This window comes from Magnolia sinica, chromosome 13 (genome assembly GCF_029962835.1).
Source record: "Magnolia sinica isolate HGM2019 chromosome 13, MsV1, whole genome shotgun sequence".
Lineage (NCBI taxonomy): Eukaryota > Viridiplantae > Streptophyta > Magnoliopsida > Magnoliales > Magnoliaceae > Magnolia > Magnolia sinica.
In genome coordinates, this window is record NC_080585.1 from 27607510 (window position 1) to 27628434 (window position 20925).

General features: G+C 36.1%; 1 protein-coding gene across 1 annotated transcript in view; it reads right to left on the bottom strand.

Annotated features, from left to right (window-relative positions):
- Positions 1 to 4699: 4699 nt before the first annotated feature.
- Positions 4700 to 20925, bottom strand: part of LOC131223359 (probable disease resistance protein At5g63020) — a 76742-nt gene continuing 60516 nt past the window's right edge. Inside the window, exon 3 of the mRNA XM_058218749.1 lies at positions 4700 to 5072. The gene's annotated coding sequence lies outside the window, so the exon portion shown is untranslated. The remainder of the gene's footprint in view (positions 5073 to 20925) is intronic.

The window sequence follows — 20925 nt, forward strand, 5'->3', positions numbered from 1 at the left end:
AACGACGGTCTCCATCTGTCGCATGGTCCATCGAATTTTGTTGTCGTAAAATATAAACGATGGATAGGGTCCGTCAGAAAAAAAAAAAAAAAAAAAAAAAGACAGATCTAATCAAACGTCATTCAAAGAATTATGTTGCTAAACAATTCCAAATCAAACTAAATCGTCTATAACTATAATAAGAAAACAGAGTTTCTTAATAATCAATCACATAAACAATTCATCTGTCCAACATAGCAAGTTCGTGTTCTGCCAAATATGACCATTGGTCCTACATCTCATCCTCCAACTGAGCCTTAGTATCTAACACTTGGTTTTGATTTTCTATCTTGTTTGCCTCTATATGATTGTCAATCCACAGCGTTAGCTGGCCAAGCTATTGAGTGAACTCATCATGGTTCATACACAGCACAATTAAAGTATGTGTATATAGGCGAAAATCATATACATGCAAGTATGTGTATATATGTAGTGATGTCATGAAATTCATGTCAAATGGGATATTCGTCTACTTGTTTGGATTTGATATCCGTTAACCCACATCTGCACCTGACATGCTTCTACTATATATAGGTAGAAATTGACTTAGTATAAATGAAAATTGATCGAGTAAACATGAAAATTGACCGATTGCATGTGAAAATTGACTATGTACACGTAAAATTTAACCACGTATAGGTGAAAATTTACCGAGTATATATGAAAATTCACCAAGTATAGGTGAAAATTAACCAAGTGCAGGTGAAAATTCACTGGGTGCATGTGAATATTAACTGAGTATAGGTGAAAATTCACCGAGTACAGGTGATTATTGACCGAGTACAGGTGAAAATCCATCGAGTAGGTGAATATTGACCGAGTACATGTGAAAATTCACCAAATACAAGTGAATATTAATTGAGTATAGGTAAAATTTATTGAGTACAGGATGAATATTGACCAAGTATAAGTGCAAATTCACCAAAGTGGAATTTCTCCGAAATGATTATACCTGCAATGTATGGCTTCTTGGATGGAGGCACCATCTTCTTACTTTTCTATTTCTTTAAATCCATCTTCAACGTAACTAGTTTGAAGCAATGAAGAAAATGAAGTAGAGATTTCAGGAAGAAAATGAAGTGAAGATTTCAAGAAGAAAAACAAAGAGATCATTTGAAGAAGAAATACAAAGAGACAAGATGATTTCAGGAAGAAATACGAAGATACAAACTGCTCATCGACTTTGTTAATAAGATGTATCCTTGCGAGGCCATTAATAAGTTGTGCCGTTAGGGGTAAAAATCTAAATTTTAAATAGAACTTGAGAATTTACTCACTTAAGGTTGGGGATTCACTCACGTAGATACAAGAGGACTCACTCACTCTCAATGATCAATAAATCTCATAAAAGAAAAGAAAAATGCATTAATGACTTCTTCTTCTATACAAACTATATTTATAGAGATGAGAAAATAAAAGAAAAAGAGCTATACAAACTATGTTTTTTTTTTTTTTTTTCCTTTGACTAAGTCTATTGCTACAATGTGGCATTTCTTTATAATGTTTTTGTAACTATTTGTAAAACTAATGTTGTTTTCTTTTCCATTGTTTTTTTTTTTTCCTTCGACTAAGTCTATTGCTACAATGTGGCATTTCTTTACAATGTTTTTGTAACTGTTTGTAAAACTAATGTTTAGGTTGGTTGACACCTTAGCATCTGGTGTCTACCACAATATGATTACTATAATTAGTATTTTTGGGAGAAAACCTAGCAGACCAATAGCCGCTCTATTATCTTTTCCAAAATATATCTTCTCTTTTTTCCTTAAAAAATCCCCATTATTTTTTGCTTTTATAAAAAAGTGGAGGTACTGTGAGCATCAATCACTTGGTGTTTAAGTTGGCCGTTCCTAACTGATTGGTGGTTGTATCCCAAATGCTTTTCATTACAAAAGATCTATATCGTTCATCTAAGTCATTAAAAGGGTGTGAATAGTCTTCAAGAAAGCGAAATGAATCTGCACCCCTACTGAGTTTGTTAACACCATCTTCTTATCATTTTATTCATTCATTGATCTAATTGCTCATCTTCTATTATATTGTGTATTTTTAATCTTATAATTTTCCATTAATCTCTGTTAACATTTATACATCTTTATTTCTAGTTAATAATTTTTGTGCATTGAAATAATAGTTGGCCCCCTATTTAATGCAACAGCTGCTGCTCTGCATCAGGTCCACTACAGATGAGGGTACCCTAAGATATCCCATAATGGAAGATGCTAAACCCTCAGCATTGGACCTTTCTTCCATTGATGTGAACATTTTCTGTATTTTTTAATCATTTATTAGGAACTTTCTCCATCTGTGTGGCAGCCCACTAAATGAATGGTTTGGATCATCAAAACACGATGCCCAGATGTAAAGAATCTTGTGTATTAATGAACCATATTCAAAAGATAAAAATAAAAATTTATATACATGATGATGAACAAAACCTATTATTACTTATTTCTAAGATGGATGCATCATGAACAACGTGACCCTATCTTATTATTAATTGGGCCAAAGTATTTGGGTAGGCCCAGCCCATCACTTAACTGAGCCTTTGAATTTAGGGACAAGCCTGCTCCGGCATGGCCTTAATAGACAGGATCTTTTAGCAATTTGCTTCAGAACAGGCCCATACCTGGCCCAGCCCAAATAGGTGGGCTGACCATCTTTTGTCGTTTGCCCAGCCCGAAATATTAGCTCTGTATAGCTTTGAATTGCCTCATTTTTTATTTTTTATTTTTTTTATTTTTTTTTAAATTTTTTTTTACCCATTCACTGACATGGTTAAAAGATTTAGTGACTCCCATTGACTCATTCAGCCCTAAGTTGATTCGACTATATAGTTCAAAAACTCAAAAAACTCGACTCAATTTCTAGTCAGGCTGGGCCAATTGGAAGACTGGATGAGTATGTGGTTGTCTGAATTGATATATTTTTTTTACAATTAAACTTATAATATTTAATGCATTTAAATATTATTTTTTAAAAAGATAAATGGATAAAAATACCCAAAATAAAACATAATTAACTTTTCATGTCTTTAGTTTGAAAACAAGAACGGTATGACGGGGTCAGTGACTCAGTCCCGCTGATTCGTATTAAGACTATCCATTAAATGCACATGTGCGTGTAATAAAGTTTGTGCACATGCTCCACATGTGCCACGTGGCACATAGGCGCTAGAACTAATCCATCCCTCAGGTTGGTCTGACCTTATATATTTTTGAAATAAAATCTAGTCTGATCAGCATGTGGGTCCAATATTTGAAAAAAAATGTGGATGGATTAGGAAGCTTCAGCCAAATTTTACAGAGGTACACGTTTGTCTTGAAAACTGTGGACCACCTGACCAGTGGGAAAACTTAACTCTTGGTCGAGGGATCAATATAGTGGTGCCCCTCTCTGATCGATGGATTGGATCTTGCATCTATCGTGCCATGCTAGCACGTGTGGCATAAATTTTTGTGTACACAACATGTGGGCTTATTAAAGCTTATATATGCTATGTGTACAAGTTATAGATGCATGTATACCAAGGGTAATACTCTGCCCGAGCATCAAATAACTCCGCTTACACAATTGCTCTGCAACTCCTCATGCATACCTGTTAATGCTTCCTTTCTTCGTATGCATGAACATGCCACTTTTTTCAGCACATTCTATTTCTGATATAGGATGTGGATCAAGCAATTTGCCTGCATATATGGATCAAAAGAAGGCCAAAGAGAAATTAATAAAATTCAGCATAATTTGACCAATCAACTGATCAGGTTAACAGGTTGACATTCTGCCAGAAAAAATCAAATTGGTTGCTAGACAATTTTTGCCAGTTTTCGATAGGTTGACAGATCTGGTTGACAGGTCGAAGGACCTGCTCAACCAGTAGACCAATTGGTTTGACAGGTCGAAATTCACAAAATTTTTAATTTTAGTCTCTAGACATTTTTTAGCCCGTTCTACCGATTGACTCGACCGGTGGACGATAAATTAACGGAAGGCAGAATTTTCCATGATTTTCAGAATTTGTTTCCTCATTTGATTAGGACTCTTGATTACATTTTAGGTTTTGTTTAGGATTATTTAAGTATACTAAATTCTTTTATTTTAGAAGAATCTATCAATTAAAATTCTCATATTTAATTATATTATTTCTTTCATGTATTCGAAAAAATTCTCTTATGGTTTCAAGAGTGCCTTGTGAATTTAATGTGTTTATCGACATAGGAAGACCATGATCGACCTCATCAAATCCTTCCCTACATCAATTTCACAAATAAAGCATTTTTAATTGAGTAGATCTAACATATCCTGTTGAACACCAGTGTCCTGCATGATTGCCATCGTGTTGTGAGTGTATGACATCCAACCTATCCAGCTAGTTGGCCCCACCATATCTAACACATCAGGCCAATCCACTCATCAAGTGGGACCCAAACTAAATGCATGATTTGAATAAAATGAGCAGTTGCTCATTCTTTACGTGGGGCAACCACAAAAAGGGCATGCCTCGCCTATCATATATTTGAACAAAGAGGATCTATAAAACGGCCCTTACAAAATTACCACCAAAAAAGAAAACACAGAACTACAAGGCTCGTAGAAAACATATAACCCCAAAACAGTGTCAGCAGATAGCTTCCCTCCGTGCAGAACATAGACACTTTTTTTTTTCCAGTTAAATCAGGCCTACTTGGCTATTAGAGTGACCTGATTCTTGGGCTAAGAAATCTACATGGAGGCATATTTTCTTATTTGTGGGCTTGAATGTTGCACTTGCTCCTTGCGCTGGTATATGCGGTGGCGTGTACATTAGCTCACTTGTACAGGCAAAACAGGCATAAACAATGCTCAAGAGTTATAATACACCTCAAGCATAGAATCACCAACATAAGAAATTAGTCTAATATCATGTGGTACAATGGCACACATTAAAACTGATAAAAATACATAGCACACTTGATCTAAGAAAAATTCAGACTGGATCCTTTATAAAATTAATCTAACAATCCTAAGAAATAACTATTAAAAAGTATTTCTACCTTGACAATTGACTCTCACTAATTCCTTTCATGGAAAAGGGGAAGAAAATAGGACTTGATGCTATCTTCTTCCCACTCTAAACTATCCCACCATTCTTTATCACCATGTATCTGCGGTAGAGAATTGTGGGCGCTATGGAGCGAAAGAGGAAACCTTTTCAAATTTGGGTAACGAAACACATCGATTACCTCCAAGGAAGGAAAATGCAGTGCATAACTACAGATGTTCATTAGTTCTGGAAGGTTCCTGAGTGATATATATTTGAGTTGCATTAGCCCTTTATCTCCAACTTCAACATCAGCAGTGGCCGTACCTATTACTTCTTCTAGCTCATTGGCCTGTTCTATCTCAATTTTTTCAAGACTTTCAAGTTGTAGTAAACCATAAATTTTCTTCAACTTGAAACACGAGAAAATCTTTATGGTGTGAAGGTTTCTGAAGCATCCGCGGCCCACCCGAATGCAATTTAAGTGGGGGAGTTGCCAAAGGACTAGCCATTCTAGGCTTGGAACAGGATAATCATCATCCTTCTTCGCATCTGCGTTAATCATCACCTCCACCAACCCATTGCAACAATTAAAATTAAGCCCTTGAAGACTTTTCATTGCAGTAAAAAGGGATGATAGTTCATTAAAATATCTATTCATTTCCTACCAAAACATGCCAGGTTGGTATTTGTTAAATCTGAATTCCAAAGTATGAATCTGAAGTTGGAAAACTAGTGGTGAATGGATGTTTGGTTTATCCAAAAGGTATCCAGTTTGAAGCTGAAAGGCATAAAAAGTACATCTTCCAAGTTCTTTTACTCGGTCTTCCACTCAAAACAAAATGTTTACTATTGATCCTAGTATTATCTACTACATACTAGTAACATACAACCAATATTGGGGCACCATACCATAAGCTACAAAATTTCATGTCCCCCTAAACAAGGCATCCTCCATTGATAACATATATATATATATATATATAATAAGTTTTTTTTTTCATTTACATTCACAAATACATTCATCATCCATCAAACTATTAACAACATTTACAAAAAATAAAATATATCCAACCAACTCTTAATAATAATTTGCAACTTAACCTACTGGGAACCGTTATGCACCGTAATGTCTTACGGCAAAGCGGGTTCTGAGGAGTTACAAGTTGACCCTAACGACAGCATATAAATGAAGCGATAAAGATATAAATGATTTGAGATTAATTAAAGGTTTCGAGAACTTACATCCACCTCGCTCTTATTGCCAAGTAGTCCCAAAGAAAATGCATCCACACTACGAGAAGGGAAAAAAATAATAATTTGTGGCTGCACCGATACGGTCTAGTATGAATGGCTACCTACGTACCCAATGTTTGGAAGATTGGGATCAAGCCACTACGTAGTTCTTAATATTTAAATCAGAACATTTTACGCATAAGCAAAGAAAAAATTAAAATAAATCATAATAGAAATATGTGTACCTTCTGTCACGCATAAGAAGATGAAAAGCTGAAACAAATCACTAGATTAGTCAAGCAAAACTACTAAATAATTCAAGATAAAGATTTAGTCAAATAATATCCAAAATAACCTCAAACACAATCCATATGTCCTGACCAAATTACAAAAATATGTTCTTAACTTTGGAAAAGTTTAAGTAAACTCCTTTAATATCTATGTTTTCGTTAGCACTCTAGGCCAAAGGAGAACATCACCCACGTTGCAATTGGCTAATGTCTTCTCAATGTCACCAAACACATTCACACTGGGAACTTCAACAACATCCAATATAACTTTGATGCAATCTGGAGGGATGCCTGCATTATCTCTAATCAGACGCCCACGTGCAACAACTTGACTACAAATATCTGTCAAATGACAGATTTGTTCCACCCGTAGAAGTGGAGGTGGAGGTGGAGCTAACTCATCACAATGACTTGAGGTATCGCCAGATCGAAAAAACGCCTATAAGAAATAATTTTTATTATTTTCATGGATAAAATAGTAACTGTACATTATTCTTTTATTGTTAAAATACCTGAGAACCAATAGTGCCTGGAGAGCATTGCATTGGTTGAACTGGAGTATTTATTTGATTCTGAACTTCAAGCAAACGTTCTCCAATGGTTAATATCATGTCCTTGCACTCGTCGATCTTGTTTTCCATTTGCTCTTTTAATACAATCATCGATGCTTTAACCGCAGCAATTTCACCCTTTCCTTCTCTAATTTCATTAATGTAAAGGGTTGAAGCAATAATGGTAGTTTTTGCAATATGACTCAACTCCCTTACACGTCCTCTTTTATCAAGACCACAAACCTAAATGATAATCAACCATTATTAGTAATGCATGTATATTATAACAAAAAATGTTCAGAAAGCTAAGTATGTCAAAGTGAAGAGAATAAATGAAAAACCTGTGCAACCGGGTCGTGATTTAAATCATTATGTATACAAGCCGGGTCATTGGCAACTGTCTTTTATTTTTTCGTTGTGATGCTCAGCTCCTGTGAAGGGATAGACCCATCGGATCTAGTATGAGTTGCCAGAAATAATTCAGTTCTTGTGATTTGAGTATCTTGATTTTTTTGTTGCTTAATTTACAATGAGAAATCATATTAATTATTCTGTATTCTTAAATTGGATTAAAAGAAATTAAAGTTATATTAAAAACTTACAATCAATTCTGTCGTCCTAGCAGATCCTCGTCGCACAGTCGTGTGAGGGAACTTCATTTCGCTTCTGGATTCCTTTCCCTTTCCACGACGAGACTTTGTCTCTTCTGTAGATTCGTAATCAACGAATTTGACCCAATCTTCTAGCTTTACGCCATTAGGGCAATTTTTTTTCCTGTCTCCATCATTATCATACATATCCAGGACAGTTCCTCGTAATCGGTTCTTCCAATCCTTCCACATATCATTAGCACGCTTAATTATGGCAGTTTTACAGCTGTCACTGTCGTCAACATCATATTTGGCCTACATATTTCATTAAATAGGGCAATTAGTCAACAACAATTATATTATAAACATTAGAAAGTAAAACTCATGTATTTAAATGCTTACCAAAACAGTTGACCAAACATTATCCTTGATGGTATCTGGCACAAGCCGCCAGTCTTTGTATGCAATTGGACAATGAGTCCTGACCACATTTTCTAGAAATGAGGTGAATTGATTTTTGTTATCTCCAGTAATCTCTCCAACTGGACTAATTGAAACTTTTATCTTTGTGGTGCTTCCTGGGGAAAAACTAGAAGGCCTTACATGACATAATTCCTAAAAAAAAATTAAGATTATTAGTCATTTAATATGTTGCTATACATAATAAAGAGATGACACTATACACATGCATAAGTTTTTACTGAATTTAGAAAAAATGAAAAGGAAAATAATCTAATATAGTAAAAGTAGTTAAATTTATTTCAACCTGATATGAAACTTGATCAGTTTCTTTTTCGCTTCTGAATACGTGGGTTACTTGATACAATTTCTACATATGACCCTTCTTGTATATCTTCACTAGTTGGGTCATACAGATCATCTACTAAGGGGAGTAGCCAATCCGTTCCCATCCATGCTGGTATTTGTGGTGTGGTCCATTTAATCTTTGGAAATGATTCATTTTTGGAATAATTCTCTGAAATGATCTCGAAAAATGGATGAACGGTGTGGGTTGATCCCAAATTTTCGGTAAATCCAAAGCTCAAGTGGACCATGCCACACGAAATAATGTGGAATAATGATTTCCACCATTGATACCTTCCTTGGGCCCACAGTAACGTTAACGTTAATTTATTTGCCATCCAACCTATTCATAATATCAAATATATATGAATGAAGAGAAAACAAAAACATCAGCTTGATCCAAAACTTCTACGGCCTCCAAGAATTTTTCAATGGTAGAGGTTCAATCACACTATTTCCTGTGGTGTGGTTCACTTGAGCTTTGGATATGCTTCCTTTTTATTCTTTAGACCTCAAATTATTTGTTAACATGGATAAACGGAATGGATAAAATAAATAAATAACGGTGGACCCCACAAAGTTTACTTTGGTAAAGGTAATGACTAATTCACCTAAATGTAGAGGGGTTTCCTTAAAACATTCATAATCATATATTAGGCTTGCCTTAATGTGATTCACATATCCAACCCACTCATTATGTGTGTCCCACTTGGATGAGGGGTCAGACCAAGTTTTAGCCGCATCCAAAACTCATGTGAGCCCCACCAAGTGCTTTTATATTTTTTATGATGTCTTGACGTGGTTTTAGATGGTATGGTCCACCTGAGTTTCGTTTACGGATGACTTTTGAGATATCTCATAACCTAAAGGGGACACATTAAATGCACGGTGTTGATGTTCGACACACATCATGATGGGGCCCACAAAACTTATCTACATCAATTCGTAGGTTCTCACAAGGTCAATAAATTGGGTCACAATTTTGACAATAACATTTAGCCCATTTTATATGTATAGTCCATTCACTCTATTTTATTGATCAATATCCTCAATTTGACTAGTTACTCGCCTCAATCAGGCTAGCTACATGTGAGAAAGGTATTGGGAATACAAGATTGATCAACAATTTGAGTGAAATTTGATTTAAACATATGAAGTTATTTACTCTTCAATCTGGACTAATTCGATTGTCCAAAAATGGTTAAATGTTCAATTAGTGGATGTGCCTAATAATTTATTAAAAAAATATTTTTTTTCACAGATAAATATCAATTTCCATTCAAAAATTACATTTTTTTTCAAAATGTATATTTTTTTACTCTTAATTTTTCTTTGAAAACTTTTAACAAAATATCATTTTTAATATAAAATATTTCAAAAAAATAAATTAAAATACAAATTCTGAATTTTTATTTTCAAAATATCTTAAATTTTCACAATTTTTAATTTTTTTCCCAAAAATTCCAAAATGCCAATTTTTTTTTTCTTTAAAAGCATCATGTTGTTTTCAACTTTTTATTTTTAAAAAAAATTTATATATATTTTTTCAAAATCTTAGTGTTTTTATAAATAACTTTTTCTTTTAATTTCGAATTTTGAACATTTTCAATTATTTTTCAAAATCACAAAATTTTTCAACTTATTTATTTTTCGTTTCAAAATGTTTGTTTTTTGATAAAGTATCGATTTTTTAATATCGTTTTATTTTAAAAATTTTCAATTCTTTTTCACTTCTCCATTTTTTTAAAAGCATTTTATTCGAAATTGTCAATTTTAATTGAACTTCACAATTTATTTATTTTTTTTTTCAAATTTCAAACTCTCATTTTCTTTTTAAAAATATTTTCATTTTTCAACATTGTGAAAATTTTCACATTTTTTAAAATATTTTTAATTTTCTTTTTTAGGATATTATTTTTTCTCAAAATCAAATGCTATTTTTTTTTTTCAAATTTATCAACTTTATTAAATATTCTTTTTTATTCCCACAATAGATTTTTATTAAATCACGATTTTTATTTTTTCAAAATCTAATTTTTTTTCTCAAACATTGTTAAATTTTTTAAACTTCTCAATATTCTTTTTCATGTGATATTGCAAATCATTTAAATATTAGTTTTAAATAAAAAAATAAAAATAAAAATTCCACTCATTTGATATAAAAATAAATAAATTTTCTTTTTGCATTCAATCAATTGTTAAAAAATAATCTTACATACAAATATGTACAATTAAACCACTGAAATTATATTAAAAAACAATTATTAGACTACAAAAAACTTAATTTTCCACCATATTCTAAAGAAAATGAAAAAAAAAAAATTAATGTTTAGGCAAAAGTCCTTTTACGACGGACCTGATCCGTCGCGAAATCAACTGAAAAGCCCGCCATTTGCTAATTTCGGTGGGAATTTGCTACTGTTCGTTTGCCGTCGCCAAATCAAAATTTGCGACGGATTTCATCCGTCGCCTAGTTACGACGGACAAACTTTGCCGTAAATACGTCGTAAATCGGATTTTAGCGACGGATTTTGGTCCGTCGCTAAATTTCGCGACGTTAGGCCTACCGATATTCAAGAAAGACAAGCTTAGCGACGGACCTTTTTTCATTAGCGACGGATTAAATCCGTCGTTAAACCAAGAGATTTTTGCGACGGACAAAGTTCGTCGCAAAAATACGTCTTAAAATGGCCACTTTGGCGTAGTGATTCAAGGTTGAAGTAAACCACACCACAGGAAACAATAGGAATTTAGGCCTACTTCTGAAAAATTCTTAAGGCCACAGAAGGATCTCATCAACCTGATATTTATGTTGTCCCTTCATCCAGGTCTACGTGACATTATGAATTAGTTTAGATGACAAATAAACCTCCCCAAGAAGGTTTCAATGGTAACTTGTTTACTCCCCACTGGTTTACGTGGTGTAGTCCATTTGAACTTTGGATGTGTTTTGTTTTTCAGCTCATACTCTAAAATGATCATATGGACAAATGGCACATAAGTTCCATACGATTAAAAGTTGTGTTTTGTAGTATGCAACCAATTAGGGGAGAGAAATCTACGTGTTTTGTGAGCAGGTGTGATCAGCAATGGATGGATGGTGTTTACCAATGGTGGGGCAACAGAAGTTCGAATTCCCTTCGCCTTCAACACAGATGCGGATCGTTTATGTTGAAGGCACTAGAAAATTCAGTACCGTCAGTTCTCATCGGTCCACATCAACGCCGATGACTCCAGCTAACAAGACATGGAGATTTCTCTCTCCCAAATAGATTAGATGCTACAGAAAATGACTTTTGAGGTACGGAACTTCTCTGCACCCCCACAATGATTTTTTTGTTTTAGATCAACACTGTCCATCAATTTTTACAGATTATTCTAAGAGCATGAGCCTAAAAATGAGGTACATCTGAATCTCAAGTGGACCTCAACACAGAAAGTAGCAGGGATTGAATGACTACGGTTGAAAGCTTCTTAGAGGCACATAAGTTTTAAAATGTCATAAATTTCAGGATGTTCCTTGGTTGAGGTGGAGCATGTCTGATGAATGGATTGGATGGTACGTGCATATCACAATGGGCCACAGAAAAAGTATGTAAGATTTTAACGAGTGGGCATTCCCTCTCAATTCTTTCATGTGGTGTGGCCCATCTTAAACTTTGGTCTACCTAAGATTTGGGATCGCATGAGGGTTCACCTGATGGTCGGAGAGGACGTCATGCACATACCATAGCCAGTCACCACACTAATAACATTCTTACCGCCTATGCTACCTAATACCGGAAGCGGATTGGCTGGTGTACCTCGCACCAGCGATATGGCTGCTGTAGGTACCGTGTCGTGCGATGACGAGCGCTGACGCTCCTCCAGCTCCGAGTTGTACGAACGGTTCAAAGTAGATCAAAGTTACATGCTCCCACAGTGATGTATTTATTATATCTATACGGTTCATCTAGTTTTAGAGATCATTTTAGAGCATTATCCAAAAAACTAAATCATATCCAAAAATCATCTGGACCACACCATAAATAGCAGCCGAGATAATGATTTTCACCGTTAAAAAATTTGTAGGGCCCACCATAACGTTTATTTTACATCCAATCTTTTCATAAGGTCAACAATATCTGAATGAAGAGAAAAAACGAATTTCATATTGGTCCAAAACTTCAGTGACCCAAAAATGGTCTCAATGGTAGACGTTCAATCCTCCACTGGTTTTTGCAGTGTGGTCCACTTGATAGTTAGATCTGTCTTATTTTTTGTTTTAAGCTTAAGACGAGCTCGCCAAATGGATGTACGGTTTGGATATAACACATACCTCATGATCAGATCCACATAACCTACTGATGTCAATACAGCAGCTATATAGGCTGGCGCGAGGTACACCAGCCAATCCGCTTCCCCTAATACCGGTGTCCCACAGTTTTCTGTGTAGTCCTTTCCCTAAAATTAGCAGGAAAAATGGATGGACGGTGTGGATAGACCACATATATTCACAGTGGGCCGAACTACGCAATCCGATTTCTTTCCCGACATAGAATAATCCCACCACAGGTGGGTCCCACCATTCTCGCTCTCTGTGAGCATTTAACAAGGAGGGTCCAATTCATCCACCCTACATGCGTCGTTCATTTGATTTTGCCCATTGAATTCTTACCTCTGATAATTTTCGTTTCAATTGTCCTTCGTAGGTCATTGATTGGCTGGCTTGGATAGTCCAACCATTGTGATTTTCTGGCCATGCTGCATTCAAACTAGGGATCGCCATTTCAACGGTCCAGATCAATGTTCATTTGTGCTGTAATGAATTACCTAATTGAAAAATAAAAATTTTTTAAAAAATCTGACCGGTTGATCTAACTTCAACTCCTACTGCTTACTTATCAATGACCCGAATCTTTGACACGTGTTGTCTTCTAGGATTTCTAGACATGTCCCGCTCAAATGAGGTCCTCATTGAATTAAGACCTGTATAACATTTTCAGTAGGGGATTGCTGACACGTGGGGTCCATTTTTAGTCATCGCAGCAGTTTACATGATGGTTCCGCTACAGATGGGGATTTCCTCAAAATATCCAGTGTTGGAAGATACTTACCCTTCGGCATTGAACCATTCTAAATGCGATCCTTGCTGTATTTCTTTTCTCTTAATCATCTAACAGTAACTTTCTCCGTCGGTGCTGCGGTCCATAAAATGAATGATTTGGATCATCAAAACATAGCCCCAGATATAGAGAATCTTGCATGATAATAGACTATATTCAAAAAATAAAAATAAAAATCTACACACATGTTGGTGAGCAAGACTTACTATTCATTCTTTCTAAGACGCATACATCAAAATTAGCATGACCCAACCGGATTATTAGGCAGGTCTAATTGTTAGGGCCAGGCCCACTGCATCACTTAACTGGGCCTTTGATTTTAGGGCCAGACCTACTATTCAATGACAACTATTTCCTATAGTGTGGTCACTAGAGATTTGGATCTGCTTCAGTTTTTAGACTGTTAACTTAAAATGATCTTCAAAACAAGACACATATCAAGGTGGGCTCAACGGTGGGTAAACACTTAATCCGTTCTCAGCTATGTTTCCCATGCTATCCTTCCTTTGTTTTCTCCAGGTGTCCAAGGATCGAAACTTCATTGAATGGCGTGAAGGAACGGTTTGTCCCAAAATTGCAGAAATCATTCAGTGACAAGTGTCACTAGACGCACCTGGATCTTGTCGTTGCCTTTGTCTTTTTAAAATATTAGCGGTGACAGGTGGACTAACATTGTTGGGGCCATTTTGAATTATTGAGGACATGCTACATGTATTTATTTATTTATTTGATGGTCCATTTTTTTACACATTACAGGTTGGTCCACAACAAAGGTTGTCAAAAGGGAATTAGAGAAATTTTATGTTAAAGGATTTCATGATATATGTATATTCAGGTTTCATTTCCAACAAGTGGGGCCATGTTTAGGCGATCAAAACTATTGGTCTGTTGTGTTCGAGGGTGGATGGAGTATAAGTTAAAAATTACATCGATGGGACAATCTTAACCCTTTAATCTATGGCTGGAAACTATACAAATAAGAAGAAAAATAATAAATTGATCCACGTAGAAAGTTCCATGATTGGTTTTATCTAATATTCATATCTGGGAGATTTTTGGGGCATGGTCTATCTTGTTATAGGAAACCAGCCATTGGTCTGGATTACTGACCATGGCTCGTGCTTGTCAGAATTGAAAAACTGTATATGGTGTGCAAAGATGTCGGTGGGTGTACCGTATAATTCATGTGATAGGTTTTGAACGTGTGGGTCATATCTCATGTGGATCTTAATAACAACAAACAAAGAGGTTGCAAGAGGGGTTTTACGTGGGGAGGCGGATTAGCTACTGAACCCGACAGTAGTGAGTCTCGCTAAGGAAGTTACGTCACCACGATAGGTGGGTGCCACCATGATTTATGTGTTGTATTTACACCATCCATTCATTTGGAGAGATTATTTTAGGGACGAGGTAGATCCAAAGTTCAAGTGGACCCCACCACAGAAAAAAGTGCGGACAGTGACGCCCACTGTTGAAATCTTCTTAGGGTCCACCATAATGGTTATTTGAGATCCAACCTGTTTATACGTTGACATAGACATGAAATCTGGAAAAACACAAAAATCAGCTTGATCGTAAACTTCCGTGGCTCAAAGAATTTTTTAATGTTAGGCATTCAATTCTCATTGTTTTCCATGGTGGGGTCCACTTGAGCTTTGCATCTGACTAGTTCTTTGTATCATTCTCTAAAATGATCTCTCCAAATGGATGGGCCATGTGGATACAACACATACATCATGGGGGGCCCACAGATCGTGGTGACGATACTTCAGTAGGAGACTTACTACTGCCTAGCTCAGTAGCTAATCTGCGTCCTGTGTCACTCACACTCCCATCTCTCCCTCTCCCTCTAACCGATCAACCCTTGCGCTTGGGCTTTAAAAAACATTTCAGGCCGGGCTTGGCTGGACTGTTTTGTCTTGTCTTATGCCTAACCCTCGGGCACAAATGTAGTATAAACATTTCAGGCGGGGCTTAGATGGATTATTTTGGCTCGTCAAGAGCCTGGGCCAAGATAGGCTCTAACCTCATCAACCCTCAGGCTCTGGCCCAGGATAATCATTTCATTTTGGGCTGGACTCGGCTCGACCATTGTGGCCTATCACAGGCTCAAGTGTATCTTGAACAATGTGAGCTAGGGTTCAACAGAGCTTGCCCAGCCCTATGTCAACATGACATGAACACAACTCTCACAGGTCTATACACGAGGAGAGATAGAAAACAGAAATAAATTCTAATAAAATCAAAAATAAATTGATTGATAATAAAAACGAGTTCACACTCCCTTAAATATTGATATCAATCCTTGGAAGAAGTTTCAGAATCAAACTATAACTTAAAACTCCCTAAAATTGTGACTTAACATAAATATATTTACAGACCCATAATTTCCACTAGACTTCATGGTTTTCGGCCAAAAATAGTAAGTGTTCAATTTGGCCTGACCACATTATTCCCCTAATTTTTCTAAGCCCTTTTCATGTTGGGCACGACTTCTAAAACTCAATGGATCAAAAGTTATGATCTAATTAAAACTTACTATAAATAGTAAAAACGGAAATAAAATGGATTTTCGACAATCGATCCGATGGAATCTTCCAAATTCGGCATGGGCAACCCGGCGTAGAATAACTCATTCTGGTTTGTGAGATATGCAGGTTTTAAGGTTATGATGGTCCGGGTCACTTCTGCCTTGATTGGGCCTTCTTTAGTCCAGATTGGCCATGAAATTTTCCGCGACTCGCTCTACTTCAGCGAGTGGAGCGGTAACATGAAGAATAAATGATGATTTCTATATATTATATGTAACACTGGGCTGAGGGCTGTCGTGGATGGTCTAAAACCAACCCATTCAAAAACGAGCCTAAATTTTAAGCTTGAGCTTGGCCCTCAAGCCTGATACTCCAGCCCAATCCCATCCTATGATATGTTGGGCCTGGCCTGGCCGATCAACAATCCAGATGTTGGACTATGTAGGACTCTTAGACAAATGTGGCTTCAACGTTCACGATAGGGAAAGTGGCAATTCAAATGGGATCCCACAGACAGGCTTGGAACAGTTAGTTCCTGCGCCAGTGCTATTGTCAGATGCCTTAAATCTGACTTTTTTGGGTTGCTCAACCGGTCGAGGGTCAGGCTCAATCGGTCGAGGGAGCTGCTCGACTCAAAGTCCAGCGAGCACATGTTTTTTGGTGTCCGGGCCACTCGACCAATCGAGAAGATGGCTCGACCGGTCGAGGGGGTTCCTCAACCAGTCGAGGCCTCGGCTCGATTAGTCGAGGTTACACAGATCCTGCGCGGATTGCGTAAATTTGAAGCGGTTTTCGGACTTTTTCCGACTAGGTGCGTAAGTGGAGTTTCCTAAACTATAAATAGAGGTCCCTAAGGCTATTCTAAGGTATTCTAAAGCTTTCTAAAAGTTTTCCAAGGGTTCTAGAGTTATCAAAGGGTGTAGCAAAGGTGAGATTCAAGGTTGTTCAAATCAGATTAGTCATCTCTCTTGTAATTTCTATTTCAGAGTGGATTTCTATCACTTTGTGCCATAATTTTTTTTCGTAAGGGTTTTGCACGTTAAAACTTTGTGTTCTCTTGTGATTGCTTGACGCTATTAGATTGCTATCCTAGATCTAGATCTGTGTGATTCCATAGTACAAATCCCTAACAAGTGGTATCAGAGCAATCGTTAGGGCACAGATCTGAATCTACAGGATAAGTAATAATGGGAAACGGCAAGTTTGATATTGAGAAGTACTTGGGTAAAAATAATTTTGAGTTATGGAAGGTTAAGATGATTAACCTGTTAACCAAGAAAGGCGATATTAAGGCTCTTAAGGAGCGAAAATCTACCATGAAAGATGATGAATGAGAAAACCTTGATAGAAATGTTTTATCTTCTATCCATTTATGTCTCACGAATGAGGTTCTTTATAATGTTTTGAGAGAGAAAACTGTGGCTAGTTTGTGAGCGAAGTTAAAGAACATCTATGCAAAGAAGTCCTCTGAAAATCGCCTACACTTGAAGCTACAGTGTTATACCTTCAAGATGGCAGAGGGTGGAGATCTAGAAGCCCATATCAGCAACTTTAATAAATTAATATGTGCAAATTGCTGGTTATAGAGGAAGTGGTCAAAGATGAGGAACAAGTATGTATATTGTTGAATTATCTTCCTGCCTCATATGAGTCTTTCAAGGACACGATGTGCACCGCAAATAAAACCCTACGTGTCGACACTGTTATCTCAGCCCTTCAAGGGAAGGCTATGAGAAAGTTAAATGGTGACATGGAGACATCTTCCGATGCACTGATTACGAGGGGTAGAGATTCTGAGCGAGCACTACAAGAAATATCACTTTTAGCGACGAAAATATTCGTCGCTAAAAGTCAAATTTTCGTAGCTAAAAAGTTTTAGCGACGAAAGTTTTCGTCGCTAAATTCGTCGCTAAAAGACCGACGTCGAAGCGTTTTATCAGCGAAGAATTCGAATCGTCGCTAAATGCAAGCTTTTTAGCGATGAAAATTTTCGTCGCTAAAAAAACTGTACAAAACTTCTAGCAGCGAAAATTTTCGCTGCTAAAAATAAATTACAAAACTTTTAGCTACAAAAATTTTCGCTGCTAAAAATAAATTACAAAACTTTTAGCGACGAAAATTGTCGTCGCTAAAAACCTGTATAAGACTTTTAGCAGCGAAAATTTTCGCTGCTAAAAGTCTTGTACAGTTTTTCTAGCGACGAAAATTTTCGTCGCGACAAAACTATACAATCTTTTAGCAGCGAACCTTTTCGCTCCTAAAAAATCGTTCCACTTTTATCGGCGAAAATTTTCGTCGCTAAAAAAACTGTACAAGACTTTTAGCAGCGAAAATTTTCGCTACTAAAAAAATTATTCTACTTTTAGCGACGAAACTTTTCGTCACTAAAAAATTGTACAAGACTTTTAGCAGCAAAAATTTTCGCAGCTAAAAATAAATTACAAAACTTTTAGCTACAAAAATTTTCGTCGCTAAAAGTCTCTTTTTAAAAAATTATTCTAGCTCAAAATTCCTGATATACACCTGTTAACAATATATTTCATCATATTCATCCTGATATACACCTGTTATATAATATATTTCATCATATTCACATTCACATCCATCTAAACCCAAACAAGAAAATCCATCCAAACACAAACAATCTTATCCGCATCACACTTATTCACGCATAAATACATACAAGTTTAACATGATAAACAAATATACAAAAAATCATCGTCTTCTTCCTATTTCGACAACTTCCTTACCACCTACTTTCTAGTCAAGTTCCATAGCCATGCACACTTGTTTCCTTGTCCTTGCATCTTAACATCATCGCCATCTTTCTCTTTTATCTACACCACCCAACATTTGGAAGGATCATACATGTATTCACTGAAGAAGATATGCTCAAAGATTGCAGGGTCATCCAGAGATGGAAGATCATGCTTCTTTCTGGCTTCACACTTCCCTTCTATCATCTCCACTGGCACACTGAGTGTTTCTGCACTGTAATACACCTGCTAATTGAACTGAAAATCATGTGACATCATTTCTACTAGTCACTGAAAACAGGCATATGATTTGTGACTCCATAACATGTCTGTGGGTTCTCTATGAACTCTAATCACAGAGTGATACCCAAAAACCTGACACACTTGGTGGTCAAACTACAACTCAATGCCAACATGGACTGGCACATCAGCCACTTTTGTTGTAACAGGAATTGTTTGATAACCATGATGAAGAAGAATACTTTCCAACAAAGAGCTACCAGTTAACAGCCAAGAAACTCACCTCCATCATGACGTGGCAAGCCAAAAGTTGATAAGGCATGTACTTATAGCCACTGCAAAAAGAAAAAATGAAAAACTGAGTTGTGGCTTTTGGGTTTTCTCAATGACATCATATCTTTTATTCAAGTCACAATACAAAATAAAATTCAAATCTTTCAAGGCCTGATTGAGTTTCATCAACTTAATGCAAAGATAATCTACAAGCAAGAGAATCAGTGAAATTTTGGTAATGAATGTCTATTTTCTTACATATAATCTAGCGCTGAGAGTCTTGAAAAGCTGCTTGGAATTTCTCCTGTCAAATTGCTAAAGGTAAGTTATCTACAAGAGAAAATTATCATTAGAAAAAAACTGGGGAAGATTCTCTCTGAAATGAATTTGTAAGTTACATGTATTCAATGCGTGTTCTCATCCATAGCAGGCCATGAGATTGAAGACTCTAGTATATTGTAAAGAACATGGAATGCACAAAAGGATTTTCCTTGTCCAGTAGCATGATGGATTAGCCAGTACACAGAAAAATAAACATAGAAATGAAAGTGAAAGGCCAAATCACCATGAATTTGTCGTCGAATCACTTCAGTTTTGCACTTCCCTTCCTAATTTAACTTCTTTCAAACCATGAAACAGTTGTCTGGACAGTGGTCGTGATTTGCATGTCAACTCATGGAGCTGAATCTTCAACTTTCATTTTATGTTTTCATCACTTAATTTAGAGTTGACCATCCAAACTTAAGAATATTGTGCATCTAACAATGCCTAGTCAGCACTCAATGGCATGGGAAAAGAAATATATAAAGGCCATGTATAAAAGATTTGTCCAAAGTAACTTACAAGGATTTCAGATTTGTCATTGTCCCAATATATTGTGGGATTATGTCAGAAATCAAGCAATTTCTTAGTACCCTGCAGTATATGAGCAAGACAGACACTTCATGAACAAAAGAAGTAACAAACAATGATATATTTATGCCATCAGGGGTATATCCATTCAACTCACAATTTCTGCATTTTGGTCATTCCCTCAACTAGAAAATGCACATTCCCTCAACTAGAAAATTATGTAGGTTACTTTTTGAAATCATGGGTATCTTATATTGTATGTTGTGTACTTTGGTATTGATGTGTGGGATGGTATCTTTTTTATTGTTATACCTTTGGATGGATTGAGCTATGTAAATATGGGCAGGATTTAAATTTTAATGGTGGCTAGTCAAAGAGGGGTTGTTTTTTCTTTAATTCTAAAAAGAGGTATTATGCAATGCTCCGGTCATATGTTTGATTAGGATTTAAGTTTGTACATGTGAGCCCACAGTACTGTGATTCAATCCAATGATATGATGGCCTTCACTGTTAACAGGTCATGAACCAGAAATCTCCCAGATTGGAGAAGCCCTAAACCTTCAATAGGTAGCTAAGAAGCAGATTTTTTACAAAGAAAACATAGCAACAACTCACATTTATTTTCATTTATGAGCTCA